Source organism: Tenrec ecaudatus, chromosome 1, assembly GCF_050624435.1.
Source record: "Tenrec ecaudatus isolate mTenEca1 chromosome 1, mTenEca1.hap1, whole genome shotgun sequence".
Taxonomy (NCBI): Eukaryota; Metazoa; Chordata; class Mammalia; order Afrosoricida; family Tenrecidae; genus Tenrec; species Tenrec ecaudatus.
In genome coordinates, this window is record NC_134530.1 from 144,705,410 (window position 1) to 144,722,248 (window position 16,839).

The following is a 16,839-nucleotide window of genomic DNA, read 5'->3' on the forward strand; positions in this document are numbered from 1 at the left end:
AAATGTTCAAAGTAGAGGATTATCATGAAATGTACAAGGACCTGGAGTTAGAAAGCCACAAAGGAAGAACACACGTGACATGTCTTAAGCTGGAAGAACTGAAGAAACAAGTCAAGCCTTGGCTTGCAATGTTGCAAGATTCTAAGGGCAAAGTATTGAACGATGCCAGGAGCATCCAAAGAAGATGGAAGGAAAATACAATCCCTGTACCAAAAAGAATTGGTTGACATTAAACCATCTCAAGATGCAGCATATGATCGAGAACCAATGATACTGGAGGAAGAAGTCCAACCTGCGCTGAAGGCATTAGCCAAAAACACGGTTCCAGGACTTGATGGGATACCAATTGCAATGGATCAACAAGCTGGTGTGAAGCACTGGATGCACTCACTAGGTCTATGCCAAGTAATTCGGAAGGCAGCTACCTGGCCAATTAACTGGAAGAGATTCATATTTGTGTCCATTTCAAAAAACAGTGACCCAACGGAATGCAGAAATTATCCAAAATGTCATTAATATTACATGAAAGTAAAATTTTGCTGAAAATAATTCCACCCAGTTGCAGCAGTCAATCGAAAAGGAGCTGCCAGAAATCCAAGCCAGATTCAGAAGAGGACATGGCCCTAGGGACACCACTGCTGATATCAGAAAGCTCTTGGCTGAAAGCAGAGAACCCCAGAAGGATGTTTGCTGATATTTTACTGACTATGCAAAGATATTTGGCTGTGTGGATTATAAAAAACTCTGGATGACCTTGAGAAGGCAACACAAAACCGGAATTCTAGAACACTTCATTATACTTATGCAGAACCTATCCTGAAACCAAGCGGCTGTTGTTCAATGAGATCAAGATACTATGATACGGCATGGTTTAAAATCAGGAAAAGCATGCTTCTCCTGATTGTAATAAAAGGTTGTATCCTTTCACCACACTTACTTAATCAGTACGCTGAGCAAATGATCAGAAAGGCTGGACTCTATGAAGGAGAATAGGGCGTCAGGATTGGAGGAAGGCTTATTAATAGCCCGTGATATGCAGATGAGAGGCGAGAAGGGCTTGAAGTCCGTCCGAGCCCTTGGGAATGAAAAATCTGTGGATTACAACTCAAAGTACAGAAAACAAAAATCCTCAAGACTGTACCAATAAGCAACATCAGGATAAATGGAGAACACAGTGAGGTTGCCAAAGGGTCCACAATCCATGCTCATGGAAGCGGCAGTCAGAAATCAAGTGATATATTGCATTAAGCAAACCTTGCGCTCAAGAGTAAGGTCTTTTGAAGGGCAAGCATAACATTTTAAGGACTAAGATGTGCCTGACCCAAGCCATGGTATCTTCCACCATTCCGTATGCATGTGGAAGTTGAACAGTGAACAAAGCCAGACTAATTTATTTGCTTAAGTTGTGGTGTTGGCCAAGACTATTGAGAGTACGGACTGCAAGGGGAGCAGACGAGTCTTCCTTGGAAGAAGTCCAGTCAGAATGCTCCTCAGAAGAGAATGCGGCCCGCGCCGTCACGTGTACTTTGGACATGTTGTTAGGAGAAACAAGTCTCTGGAAAAGGCCATCGTGCTTGGTCAAGTGCTGGGTCCTCGGAAAAGAGGAAGCCCCTTGGCAAGTTGGATTAACACCGTGGTTTCAAGAATGGGCTCAAACAGTCCAACAGTGCAGGACCAGGCCACGCTTTGTTCTGTTGTATATAGCATCACTATGAGTCAGAAAAGATTTGGCAGCACCTAACCACATCTTAGATATTCACCTGGAGCTGGGACAAGTAATGTAGCATAGTGGAGTCTCAGTTTTGTTATCCGTAAACTGGGGGAACTCATGCTACCTCACTTGGCATTGTTGGGAGAATTCATTGAAATAATACAAGTAAAGGATCTTGCATAATAGCTGACATATTGATAAGATAAAATAATAATTTACAAACTATTAAGGGTTTGTGGGGGAAGGGGGAGTGGAGAGGGAGGGGAAGGGGAAAAAAGGAAAATGAGCTGATTCCAGGAACCCAAGTGGAAGGCGAATTTTGAGAATGACGAGGGCAACGAATGTATAAGGGTGCTTTACTCAATTGATGTATGTATGGATTGTGATAAGAGTTGTATGAGCCCCAATAAAATGATTTATTAAATAAAAAATAGCTTACATATTTTCAGTGCTCAGTAATTTTTCCCATAGCCTTTCTTCTCCCCACAGTGCCCCCACCCCTCCCACTAGAAATAATGTATATTGGATGTCTTCCTAGAGTTAGGGGATTCCAATTCTTCAAATAGCAGCCAACATTGTGTTTCAGGTGGTTGGTTCCCGTCGTTTCAACAGATGAAGAAGCCAAGGTTCAGAAGGGTTAGACATTTGCTGAAAGTCATCTGTTGACTAAGAGACTCCAGGGGGTTCTGCTGGCTGCGCAAGGCCTTGCTTTTTCTTATGTACAGGCCACCAAGAAGTCCTGGAGTGGAGTCACTGGGTGAGACAGAGGCATCGGGATCCTGGGGTTCTCAGAGGCCATCAGGTTCCAAACTCAAGTATCTGCCGAAGGTGAGGGCCTAGTGGGCTGCTGTAGTCACCTGGGGCTGCAGCCAGTGCACTGTTTCCTTGCTGACAGTGGGACAGACAACCAGCGATGTCTGTTTTCCGTGGAAATTTCTACATTTCCAGCAAAATCTTCCCATTTGCACAGAGGGGAGATTGCTCATCCTTTCTATAAGGTAATTGGAGGATTTGGGGGCAATTGGCATCAGGTTGAAATGGACCTAGAATCTGAAAATAGATGGGTGTGAATTGAAATTTCATCTCCAAACCTCGGGAACTAAGTGGGCCTGGGTGAGGCAGTCGGCCTGGTCCTTGGTTTTCTCGTTTCCAGTCAGGCGTGATCGTAATCACTGACTCCAGAGAGCAGTCGGCAAATCCAGGGAGTCACCACGCGGGAGAACGTTTGATGGAGTCAGTTATAACAGGGCACTCACTACTCATTGAGGGAATTAGTTGAGTATTCAGGAGAGTCTACTGCCAGAGAGAGAAACCAAACTAACTCCTGCCTGTAGTGGAGAGCTGCCTCCAGGCCACCTCCTCAGGACCTTTGCAGCCCTCTGGGATTGAGCCCAGCCTTCTCCACTTCACTCCCTAAATGTTGATAGTAGACGCCTCCTACAGTTTTCATCGATTATGAAGTTGGACAGGTTGTTGGGAAAGATCAGTTCCTGGAGAAGGATATCATGCTTGATAAAGTAGAGGGCGTGAAAGAGGAAGGCCCTTGATGAGATGGATTGACACAGTGGCTGCAACAGCGGGCTCAAGCCTGGCAACATTTGTGAGGATGATGTGGGACCACGCAGTTTTATCCTGTTATGTATAGGGTTGCTATGGGTTGGAACCAACTCGAGGGCACTCAACAACAACAACAAAGTCCTCCAGGCCAGTCCCATCTGACCCCACAGACATTAACAGTGACACAGAGGCAATGCTGAATCTCTGTTTCTTGGCTGATTGAATAAACAGGAGGTCCTTGCTTGTTTTCTCCCACGGAAATTCCTCCCATCAATTCTCTCCTTTCACATGGAATCCATCCCTGATCTAGGCTTTCAAAACAAGACACTCAAGATTTTCCTCAGGGACTTGGCCTTGGCTTCCTTTCAAGTCTCCTTTCTCAGGTGGCTCGGGTTGTGGGTTTAAAGCAAGGCCACTGAATAGGAGTTCCCGGGATATTTTCCACGACTTCTGCCAGCCCTACGGCTCGACCTCATCCTTCCCTGAAAAGCTTTGGCTGGAATCAGATGCCAAGAAGCCAAAGTCCCTGCTGCCTGGCCGTCCGCAGCATCCAAACCAGCAAACCAGAAACTTCCCTGGGGCTGAGTGACCTCTTCTGGGAAGTGGGCCAGAGCCCAGTAAAGTGCTGCCTCTTGAGCTGCCCTGGCTGTGCAAGGCCTCTGCCCAATCCCAGAGAAGGGGAGCCCGCCCAGCTCTCAGGTGAAAACAGCAGGGTCTTTAAGTCACTGACCTCAATCTCATTGTCCAGAGGAAGACCCCAAAGCCCAGAGATACTGAGCTGCTGGGACCAAGTCACACGGCACTCTAGGGGCAGAGACGCGCCCTCTTACTGCTCAAGTGTGCCCATTAAATCCTAGCTCTTACCTTTGGGACCTGCTGCTTGGCGCTCCCAGGGGATAAAAAGCAAGCTGTTGTGCGATGTAGCACCGATGAAGAATAGAGCTTTCCTCTAGTTCCTAAATGCTTCCCCCCCGCCCCCCACCATGATCCAAATTCTACCTTGCAAGTCTGGATAGAGCAGAGGATATACACTGGTGCAGATAGAAGCTGGAGGCACAGGGAATCCAGGGCGGATGGTACCTTCAGGACCAGGGGTGTGAGTGGCGATACTGGGAGGGTAGAGGGTGAGTGGGTTGGAAAGGGGGAACCGATTACAAGTATCTACATGTGACCTTCTCCCTGGGGGTCGAACAACAGAAAAGGGGGTGAAGAGAGACGCCGGACAGGGAAAGATATGACAAAATAATGATTTATAAATCATCAAGGGCTCATGAGGGAAGGGGGAGCGGGGAGGGAGGGGAAAAAAGAGGACTCGATGCAAAGGGCTTATGTGGAGAGCAATGCTTTGAAAATGATTAGGGCAAAGAATGTACAGATGTGCTTTATACAATTGATGTATGTATATGTATGGATTGTGATAAGAGTTGTATGAGTCCCTAATAAAATGTTTAAAAAAAAAAAAAGAAGAAGCAAGCTGTTAGTGGAGACTCAGATGAAAGGGGAGTGGAAAGAAAGGACCCGTAAGGCCAGTAGTATTAAGCCGCTCTACTTGGCTGCTAACTGAAAGGTCAGCTGTTTGAGCCCACTTTGCAGGAGAAAGGCGCGGCCTTCTGCTCCCTTGAAGCGTCCACCCCCACTCCCTAGAAATGCTCCGGGGGAGTTCTGCTCTGCCCTAGGGGGTTGGGATTGCAATGAACGCCGTGGCAGTGCGCCGCGGGGGAACCTGAGGCTCAGGGATATTAAGGACTCGTATTTTGCCAAGGGCACACAGCGAGTGTGCCCCAACTCAAGCAACTGGCTTTACCACATGGCAATGCTCAGCATCCCACACCTGATGAATTATGCCTCAACTTCGGAGGCACCTGCCCTGGAGGCCAAGATGGAGCTGGGAGAGCTCACCTCTGTCTCACCCCCGAGTCTGGGCAACAAAAGCCACGGCCCGAGGTGAAGGAGGGAGAATGTGGGCCAACAGAAATCCCCAAAGAGAGGCATGCCTCCTTGGTGTGGGTGGTTAGCTCACTGTTAACCACTTTCTACAAAAGATGAGAGGCAGGTTCTGGCAGCAATCGGAACGGGTGCAAACTCTCCCCTGTCTGGTCAAGTAGTTCTCTCTGAACCTCAATTTTCAATAGTAGTTGTAATGGTAAAACTGGGGTCTCCAATCCATCCTCTGAGATCACCTCCTCCTGGCCCACCAGCCTGCGTGGAGCACTGTGCTGCACCTGCGTGGAGAAGTATCAGCAGGGAGGGGTGGGGAACCCTTTAGACTGACGACTAAGACAAGGTCTGGTCCAGAAGAACGAGTGAATCCATCCTGGATGTCAGTCCACGCGCTCTTCCCCCCGTCAGAGACTCTGCTGTGGGAAGTGGAGTTTGGGGAAGGGCTCCTTCCTCATGCCCTCCTCCAATTCCCCTGCCTTGAGTCCTGTTCCACTCCCCTGATTTCTCTCTCCGCCCTTGAAGGCCACAAGAGGCCACTAGTTGTGAGTGGCCCAGACACAGTTTGCCACTGTGTAGCAAGCACTATATGGACACACTATAGAGCAAAATGGGATCTTGCTATTGTTCCATCAGAGGGTTGTGTGGGGTGGGGAGGAGTCCTGGAAGAGGAGGCCTCACGTGCTCCCTGCATCAGAGCTTAAATTGCGAGCACTCGGTCTGCAGAAGGCTAAGCATGACAGTGAGAGCCCCAATCCATTTGCAGAGTCCCCGCGTGGACTAAGCCTCCACTGCATTCCTTCTGACCATTAGCCAGGACTGTGGGCAGCCTTGCCTGCAGGCAGAGGGCCTTAGAAAGCACATTCCCTCCACCTCATTAGCCAGCCAAGGGAAGGACAGTCTTTGGGTGCTTGCCTGAGTCTACCTTTGATGGAACCTGCCATATTGGGGTTGAAGTCCTGCTCTGACTGGCGTGGTTGGGGGGCTCTGGACCAGTCTTGTCAGCTCTCCTCTCCAATATAACATGTGTGTCCAAATCATGGTCTCATCCTTACTTCTATAGTACCACCTGTAACTATGATGTATTGACCGGCCACCATCATGTATCTGTGAAGATTTCCTGCCCTTTGTAAGAGCTGGAACCTGGACAAAACCCTTGGACTTCATGAGGACCTGGTGCTAATGGTCTTCCTCATCTGGATGATATGTCTCTGTCCTTGTCTTGTCTTTACCCTGTTGAAGAGATAACACATGTTCGCCTTGAAGTGTATTTGAGATGGGGGGGGTGTCTCTTTTGTCTGCTAAGCCATCTACCTAGAGCAGAGCAGCTGCAGGGTGAATTCCCCTGTCCAGATTGCCAGCACTGTGGGCCCCCCTCCTTTGTTGTGCTCAGGATGCATCTCTGAACTGTCACCCTGGGCTGCTGATGCCCCTCCAGGACGGGAGGCAGTGGAGAGGAGAGAGCACGGTCCTGCTGCACCTGCATCCTCCTTCCTTTCTCCTTTTCCTGGGTCACCGTTTCACAGAACAGGATACCAAGGCCTGAACATAACTTAGCCAATGGCCGCAAGGATGGTGGTTCAAACCTACCAGTCACTCTGCACAGGAAAAGTGAGGCTGTCTGCTCCCGTGAAGATTTGCAGCACTGGAAAGAGTACACCGCATCGCTATGACTTGAATTGCGGTGCTGGAGAAGAATATTAAAGTGTCATGGAGGGCTGAAGAGACAAATGGATGTGTCTTGGAAGAAGTAAGGCCTGAGTGCTCCTTGGAAGCACAGATGGCAAGACTTCATCATCTCACATACTTGGGACATGTTGTCAGGAGAGACCAGTCCCCGGAGAAGGACATCGTGTTTGGTAAAGTGGAGGGGCAGCGAAAAAGAGGAAGGTGCTTGAGGAGATGGGCTAACAGTGGCTACAAGCATGGGCTCGGGCATAGGAACCATGGTGAGGGTGGCATGGTGAGGGTGGCATCCTTCTATTGTGCATTAGGTTGCTATGGGTGGGAGCCGGCTTGACAGTACCCAACAACAACATAAGTTGGGACAGATGGATGGAGGTGGGGCTTCAATGTCCTACCATGTACACACAGCAGAACTAAGGCACAAAAGCAAGTTTGACTCCATACTGCCTCCTAGCCACGATTCCGCTCCAACATGCACCATCGACAACAGGCCCTCCAGCCCTCCTCCAACGCCACATGGTGGTTTAATTCCACTTCCAGGGCGCCTGCGACTGCTTAATGAGAGGTCAGGTACTCCCTCTGGATCAAACCGCGTGGCCAACCCCTGGCGTACTGGGCCGGCTCCCATTGTCCGCAATATGTGACTGGCCTGAGATCCCTCCCCTATTATCGACCTCATCCTTCCTTCTCCAGGCAGCGGCTGCTTCTGCCGGTCTACAGGCCTGGGAGCTGCCAGGTGGCATGGGAGGCCTCACAGTCCTTTCTGGGGCGCCCCGCTGTGCGCACCCTCTTCGGAATGTTTGCCGCTTGGCAGGACCGGTTGACCCAGTTTCTCCAGCCCGGAGGCTCGGCTCGCGGGCAGTGCGGTTGGGCATCCGCGGGCCTCTCCTGCCCTCTGCCGGCAGTCGGGCAGGAGGCTGGCCACGCAGGCAACCACGTACGGGGTGGGCTGCGGAGAATCCGCCCTGAGGCGTGTAGCTGTTTGCAGAACTGGCTGAATGAAAGAGGGCGTCCTGTGCAGTTCTAGGCTCCGGGCTTCAAGAGGCCGCAGAGACCGGGACTGCCCTTGGCAAGACCGTGAATTTGGCTGAGCTGAGCCCGAGCATGGACCTTCTGCACTCCCCACCCCTTTGCAGTCATTTTCCTGCCTTCCCGCTTGCTCCCCTCCCCCTCTGCATAATGCGTTCAGTTCTTTGGAGGAGAGAAAACCTCCAGCTGCCAGGTAGGTTAATGTCACCCCCAACCTACCTGCGGTCTCCTCTACTGCAGCCGCATGGAGTGGTCATCAAACTTCTGCTTGAATACCTCCAATGACAGAGAGCTCACTACCGATCAGAGCAGCCTGTGCCATTTTTTGACAGCTGGCCTCAAAACAGTGTTCTTCATTTTTCCTGGCACCATATCTTCGCCTTGCCACGGCCACGCAAGAGACCGCAATTCTTGCCTCGTGGATGGGTCTCTCTGAAATCTTGATCTTTCCTCCCAGGTGACACTCTTTCCATTCCCCGAGTCGCCGTTTGCCTGTGGGAAAACGTTCAAAGAAGGGAAAGCATTGAAAGTTCTCTCACAGTGAGGATAATTTCGTACCCATTTTGAAGATGGGAAAAGTAAGGCCTCTGAGGTAGTTTATTGTGCCAGCCTGGCCGATAAACACACGTGGGATTAATTGAAGGATGGAGAGATAAATGGCTCAGTGAGCCTCGCCTTTCTTGTCTCTCGCTCTTTGATCATCAGACTAGTGTGCTGCTGCCTTGCTTGTTCTCTGCCGCAATTTGCAAGCTACACTACCTGTGGGACACCTAACCTGTGAACTGCGTCGCTGTAATTTGAGGTCCCTTTAAGACCTGCCTCACCAGGGAATTGGAAAGTACATCTCTGGAGCTGGGGACTAACAGTTGGTGACCTGGCTGACAGTTGGTGACCTGCCTTGCTGTTTGTTGCCTGTGCTGGGATAGCCTAGTTCTTTCTACAGTGGACTACCTGGAGGCCCTCAAGACTTGAAGGACTGCCAGTGTCTCAGAACTCTCTCACAGGAGTGAGTTGTACTGAGCCATTTGTACTGCTTTAGAATTTAACTGTTCATTTCTTGTATTATATATCTATCTATCTGTATATAATTTAACAGTTCATTTCTTGTGTTATCTATCTATCTTTATAAATATATATAATTGTCAGCAATCTGGTTTTATCTCTTTAGAGAACCCTGTCTAACACATTTATCCAATGCACATATGTCCGTGTGGGTTCGAACCTCACTCCTGGTACCAAAATGAAAGAAAGACCACGTTGCCCATGATCAGACCATTCACAAGAGACCAGTCACTCAGACCTGTTCTTCTGATTTCAATTTCCATCACACCCGCCCCCACACCAGGCATTGCAAAATTTAAAAGAAATTTAAAATTTAAAAGAAAAAGGCAGAAAGCAACAGACCAATTCTTATGTGCTAGGCATGGTTCTAAGTGCTTAATATGTTTTCACTTAATGTTCACAACAATCATATAAGGTATGTACTATTATCCCCCTCTTCCTTCCCAGAGTGAGTGAGTAGAACATTCAGCATGCTCAGAGCGGCGTGCCCACGGCACCACACTACCACACCTGGCCTCCATGTGCCTCAGCGTGTGCACACAGCTTGATTGGTTTCTATCCTTGTCTTTCATCTTCCTGCACAACTACATTGTGGAGGTTTTGGGTGGGGAGGAAACTCTCAAAACTCACTGTCATTGAGTTGATTCGGACTCATAAGGACTCTATAGGACTGAGTGGAATTGCCACTGCAGGGTAAAGCTGCCCATCTTTACCCAGTAGATGGCTGCATTTTCCTCCCACCAAGTGGCTTCAAACCGCCGACCTGTCTGTCAGCAGTCAAGCACGTAACCAGTGCACCACCAGGGTTCCTTAAGAAGTGCTTAGAGCAGTGAGTTTTCATGATTAAATCCCAAACTTTGACCTTCTGCTGTGAATGGGGCAGAGACTGGAGGGTGAACTAAAGCCCATTTAGGGTAGGGCTTGCAGCTGCCATGGACTCACCCCCTACCCTCCCCAACCCCCTGGGAGGACCTGATCCTTTTGTCATCAGGTCTCTGAATTAAAAGGGTCTTTCTGGGGCATGTCATCTAATCAGGCAGCAGAGCAGGCTCAGCTAGAGAGCCCAGAAGACCAGCAACACCCTGCTTCCTGAGATCAGGGGACATTGCACTAGAAGTAACAGCATTTGGATGGCTAGCGCTGGAGAAGGTTTTCCTTAGCCTTTTGAGTCAACGAGAGCGCAGGGATAGAGGGCCCAGATGCCATCACATCTGGCCCCAAATTAGCTTCAGATCCTCTTCTTAGGAACCATACAAATCTGTAGCAGCATCGCGAAGCGTGCCAAGCAGATGGCTACACTAATAACAAAATCCATGCTGATAACAGAATTCAGCACTCAGAGGGACACTGTGGGACAACAGGTTCTGCTGGCTACACCCTAACTGTAAGACAGCATTCCAAATCTGTGGGTGCTCACAGTGTGTGCTCATTACTAGATTGCCAGGAGGGCATTAGACAAAGGGCACCCCGGCTATCAAAAGATACAGCGTCTGGGTCTCAAAGGCTTGAAGATAAGCAAGCGGCCATCTAGCTGAGAAACAACAAAATCCACATGGAAGAAGCACACCAACGTGTGTGATCATGAGGTGTTGAAGGGATCAGGTATTAGGCATCAAAGACCCAGAACAAAAAAATCATATCCTTGTGAATGAGGGGGAGTGTGGGGTGGAAACCCAAAGTCCATCTGTAGGCAACTGGACATCCCCTTACGGAAAGATCGTGGGGAGGAGACAAGCCAGTCAGGGTGCAGTGTAGCACCGATGAAACATACAATTTTCCTTTAGTTCTTTAATGCTTCCTTCCCCTCTCCCCACCACCCTATCATGACCCCAATTCTGCCTTACAAATCTGGCTAGACCAGAGCATGTACACTGGTACAGATAGGAACTGGAAACACAGGGAATCCAGGGCAGATGAACCCCTCAGGACTGATATTGAGAGTAGCCATACCAGGAGGGTAAGGGAAGGTGGGGAGATAGGGGAAACTGATCACAATGATCTACTTATAACCCCCTCCCAGAGGGATGGACAACAGAAAAGTGGGCGAAGGAAGACATCGGTCTGTGTAAGACATGAAAAAATATAGTAATTTAGTGAGGGAGGGAAGGGGAGGGAGTGTGAAAAATGAGAAGCTGATACCAAGGGTTCAAGTAGAGAGAAAATGTTTTGAAAATGATGGCAACAAATGTACAAATGTGCTTGACAATGGGTGTATGTATGGATTGTGATAAGAGCTGTATGAGCCCCCAATAAAATGATTTTAAACAAATAAATAAATACCAAAAAAGTAATTCATCATAGAATTATATTATTTTGTTGTGATTTGAATAATGCAAGTTTTTAATTTTAAGCAATAAGCATTAGTTTAAAAGAAACCATGAGTAGAATGTTAGAGAGAAATAACATATCTTTTTTACAGACCAAAGGTATTTGAAATTTTCTAATTGTTGTTTAACATTCATGTTATAACAAATTATCCTGAAACAAAAATGCACCCATTGGCCTATGGGGGGAAAAAATGAACAATGGACTTGAGAGACCAGGCCTGGTAAGCACCTTGGCCTTGGGTCAATCCAGGTGAGCGCCCTGACACAAAACTGAAAGCTGACATAAATCGGAAACACCCTGACATGGAGCTGTAGCCAAGAGAACATTGAAAGAACATATGCAAGCAACTCAAGGATGGCCTGAGCAAACTCACAAGAAACTGCACGAACTAATAAGAAAGCTACTTGACCAGCTGCAGAACTGTGCTCTCCGTCCACTTGACCGTGCCTTTAAAACAAGACGTGCTCCCCCAGACTGCATATTTTCAGTTCTCGACCACTTGTGTTTGAGAGTAGCTCTTAGGACTTAACAAAAATCAGAGAGCATGCGATAGGAAATGTTCCATGGTGCGCACTGGAACCTCCATCGTGGTCTGGACAGAGATACCAACGCCTCTGGGCACACCCCACTTACTGCCAATCGCTACACCTCATTGTCCTCCTTGTCCCATTACTGTCATGAAGGGCTCTTTCCCCAGCAAGGCCACCTACATGGACCTGCTTATCCTGCCAGGCTCTGTGTCACCTCTCATCTAAAGCTTCTCTTTCTGTCCCTTGACCTTGCTATTGCTCTGCCCTGTTTAAACCTGCCCTGCCTCTCACCGAGGCGAGCCCATGATGTTGTGTGTGGTGGGAAGCAGCTCAATGCGGAGATGGCCTCTCCCTCCCCTTACTTCCTCCATTCCGCACAGGGAACGAGCTTGCCCTCAGTGTGCCAGCACTTGTGCTGGTACTTTTGGCATTACTGTGGCCTTCTTGTTTCTACATTAAGAGGTTGACGGAGTGAGCCATGACATCATGGGGGGCCGGGGGCTCACAGAGGTGAACTGTAGGCTTAGGTTCTGAGCTCCCCACCTTGTATCACTGCTGAGGAGACTCGAACAATGTCCCCTCCCAGCTATTTCTAGGACTAACCCAAGTCTAAATGACTAATGGCATCTTTGTAACCCTGCAAACAAACATCCCACTGCATTGTGCTCCCTTGACTTCCAGAGAAGGGCAGTAAGTAGTTAGCTGAGAACTGTGTCTGTTTAACTATATGACCAAACATTGGGCCTCGGTGAGACTTGTCAGAAGGCTTTGCTCCCAAACACATCACTGTGCTAAATCACTGGGTCTTACCTTTGCTTGGGTGTTGAGGCTAGTCCCATTTATCCAGGAGAAAATGGACATCCAGAGAGGTTAAGACATTCACAGTCCTCACATCGCTGGTAGCTAGTGATCCAGGCCAAGGAGAAAGTCTAGATCTACTGACTCCACAACTGGTGTTCTTAACCTTGACGGAGCCCAGGTATTACTTCATGTCAAAAAATGATTGAAAGTGTGTGTTGAAAAATCTTTATTTAAAAAAAAAAATCTTTATTTGGTCTGAAATTTTAACTGGATCTTTTGAGATTTCAGAGAAGCAATTTTCTCTTATAGCTAGAGGCAGAATTTTCCCTGAATGAAAGGTACCATCAATAGCACCCTCCAATCCCTCACAAGTACCTGGGCGCCTGCTCTGTGCCAAGCGCTATAGAAGCCTAGAGATGCTGCACAGGAGGACCCAGATGCAGAAAGTGCCCCTGTGGAGCTTACAATCAGTCGAGGCAGAGATACAGGTCCAATAGCCACACCATATAAACCTAGCCCAGGATGAGCACGACAAAGGAAGGTCCGGTTGTTACTGAAAGTGCTCAGGAGCAGGAGTGGGTGGGAGGCTGAGCTAGACGGGAGGCTGGGCCATGCTCTAGGAAAACTTGACCTCCACATGTATGGACAAAACAGTTCTCATATGAAAAACATTTTTCTCGACTCTCTGCTCCTCCTTGTGCGATAGACAGCCGCCTCTCCCATTCCCATGCAGTCCCAGCCACATCCCCGAGACACGATTGTGAAGGTTGAAGTGAACGGATTCAGCCACAATGGGCACCTGGTCACCAGGGCTTCTTTGAATTCTGGCAGAGTGGATTTTGTTGCCATCAATGACCCCTTCATTGGCCTGAACTCCACGGTCTACATGTTCCAGTGTGAGTCCACCCATGGCAAGTGCAATGGCACCGTCAAGGCTGAGAACGGGAGCTTATCGTCAGTGGGAAGGCCATCTCCATCTTCCAGGAGCGAGATCCCGCCCACATCAAGTGGGGTGAGGCCGGTGCCGAGTATGTCGTGGAGTCCACTGGTTCTTCACCACCATGGAGAAGGCTGGGGCTCGCTTGAAGGGCGGTGCCAAAAGGGTGATCATCTCTGCCCCTTCTGCCGATGCCCCATGTTTGTGATGGGCATGAACCACGAGAAGTAGGACAACTCCCTCAAGATTGTCAGCAATGCCTCCTGCACCACCAACTGCTTAGCACCCCCGGCCAAGGTCATCCAGGACAACTTTCTTTGGCATCATGGAGGGACTCATGACCACAGTCCATGCCATCACTGCCACCCAAAAGACCGTGGATGGCCCCTCTGGGAAACTCTGGCGTGATAGCTGGGGCTGCCCAGAACATCATCCCCACATCTACTGGCGCTGCCAAGGCTGTGGATAAGGTTATCCTGGAGCTGAATGGGAAACTAACTGGCATGGCCTTCCGTGTGCCCACCCCCAAAGTATCCGTTGTGGATCTCACCTGCCATCTGGAGAGAGCTGCCAAGTATGATGACATCAAGAAGGTGGTGAAGCAGGCGGCTGATGGTCCCCTAAAGTGCATCCTGGGCTACACTGAGGACCAGGTGGTCTCCTGTGACTTCAACAGTGACCCCCACTCTTCCACCTTTGATGCTGGGGCTGGCATTGCCCTCAACGACCACTTTGTCAAGCTCATTTCCTGGTATGACAATGAATTTGGCTACAGCAACAGGGTGGTGGACCTTGTGGTCCACATGGCCTCCAAGGAGTAAGAGCACCCCCTGGACCACCAGCCCCAGAAATGGTGCTAGAGGAAGAGAGGCCCTCAGCTGCTGGGGAGTCTTTGCCCCCAATTCAATCCCCCAACATACTGAGAATATAACATCCAGACCCCTTGAAGGAAGGGGAGAGGCTTAGAGAGCCTGACCTTGTCGTGTACCATCAATAAAGTACACTGTATCCAGCCACAACAAGAAAAACATTTTTCTCATTTAATTTCTTAGTATGCATAAATAATGGTCATGAAGTCAACATTTCACACAAAGGGGTTAACAGTTACTTCTCACTCTTTAAGGAGAATCAGAGGTGTGGACGCACACAGGAAAGTGTCACCGATAGAGTTTCCTACGAGCTTCTTGCTTGTTTTGTTGTTAGATGCCGTTAAATGGGTTCCAACTCATCTTTTGCTTTCTTCATGAATGATGTTCTTGATGTCATCCCACAGCTTATCAGATCTTCTGTCATTTGTGTTAAATGTGTCAAATCTGTTCTTGAGATGTTCTCAAAATTCAAGTGAGATAGACTCAAGGTTGTATTTTGGTTCTCACGGACTTGTTGTAATTTCCTTCAACTTCAATCTCAGCTAGCATATGAGCAATTAAGGGTCTGTTCCAGTCAGCGTCTGGCCTGGTTTTAACCACTGGTGTTGAGTTACTCTATAGTCTCTTCCCACAAATGTAGTCTATCTGATTTCTGTGAATTCCATTTGGAGAAGTCCTTTTGCATTGTTGAAACAAAGGTATCTGCTATGAACAAGTGGTTGGTCTTGCAAAATTATCACATGTGATCTCTAGCTTTATTTCTATCACCAAGACCATATTTCTCAAGTATTATTCCTTCCTTGTTGTTTCTAACTTTTGCATTCCAATCACCAAGAATCATCAGTGCATCTGATTACATATGTGATCAATTTCAGAGTGAAGACATTGGTAGAAGTCTTCAATTTCTTCATCAACAGCTTTGGATTTATTTAGTGTATAAGTTGGAATCATAGTTGAATTGACTGGATTTCTTTTTACTTGGATAGATATTATCCTATCACAGACAGTATTGTGCTTTAAGATAGATCTTGAAATGTCCTTTGGACAGTGGACACAATGCTGTTCCTGTTGAGTCTGGCCTTCCCAGCATAGTAAATCATATGAGTTTCTGATTTAAAATGGTCGATACCAGTCCATTCCAGCTCATTAATCGAACATCGATCATTATTCATTCCATTTCATTTTCACAACTTTCCATTTTCCTTGACTCATACATATTCGTTTCTTAGGGTTGTCATAACAAATTACCACAAAGTGGGTGGCTTAATGGAAGAAGTTCATTGTCTCACAGTTCTGAAGGCTCACGTTCACATTCAGGCAGCCCTGGCAGCGGTTAGGCATTGGGCTGCTAACCAAAAGGTCCATAGTTTGGAATGGCCAGGTGCTCCATAGCGGATGCAATTCTACCCTGTCCTGTAAGGTCCCCATGGGTTGGAATCGACGGGGTGCCAGTAAAAGGGAGAGCTGTTGAAAGTCTGACTTACAAGAAGAGGTTTTCATTTTAAAAGATTGTCTCATGGAAAGCAAAACTCAGCAAATGCCATTTTGGGTTTCCTACAACAATACAGAGATGCAGACAAAAATGAAACGGGGAAACCACATAAACTCACTGGTTTCTGAGACTAAAAGACAACAACAACAAGGCCATTGCCATTGAGTCTGTTCCAACTCACAGTGACCCCTAATCTGTAAATCTTCATGGAAAGTACTGTCAAATCTCTCAAAAAGAGTGGACTTCAATTCAAGAGCGCTCACCTGGGATAACTCCACGGGTGTCTACAGAGATGCATGAATGCAAAGGGGCCTGTGGGGGCCAAAACTACATATTTCCATGAGTTGGAATTGACTCACTGGCAGTGGATTTGATCTGGTGTTTAGTTTGGGGAACACCACTAGTAAACACCTCAGATCCCAGCGAGGTCACCAATGTAATAGCCAAGAGTAAAATTCAGACTCTGATCAACTTCAAGTCCAGGTTAGGCCAAAGCTTGTTTTGAACCATCTCCTTTGTTATGATCTAATTCCAAGGTCTTCATTTTTACTCTGTAAATAGGTTAATAATAGTCTCTGCCTCCAGGGCTACTATGAGAAGTAAATGAGATAATGTGTATGAAGCAACTGAGAATCATGTAGCCACCTGGTAATGTTCAAGAATGTTAATTGATACCCAAGAATAAGACTTTAACTATGAAAGACCTAGGGATGGATGTGTATTTATCTCAAGATGTAATATGGAAGAGTGATGGTTGAACAGCATGAGGAGTATAATCAACGTCATTTAAATGTGCAGGAAGGCTGTTGAAATGCAAATCTGTTGCACATACATTTGCTATTTATTCTTGTTAGTTGCTGTTATACTAATTCTGACTCACAGTGATTCCATGTGCACCC

General features: G+C 47.8%; 1 pseudogene; it reads left to right on the top strand.

The window, feature by feature from the left end:
• Positions 1–13,369: 13,369 nt before the first annotated feature.
• LOC142437035 (glyceraldehyde-3-phosphate dehydrogenase-like) lies at positions 13,370–14,400 on the top strand (annotated as a pseudogene).
• The last annotated feature ends 2,439 nt before the right edge of the window (positions 14,401–16,839 follow it).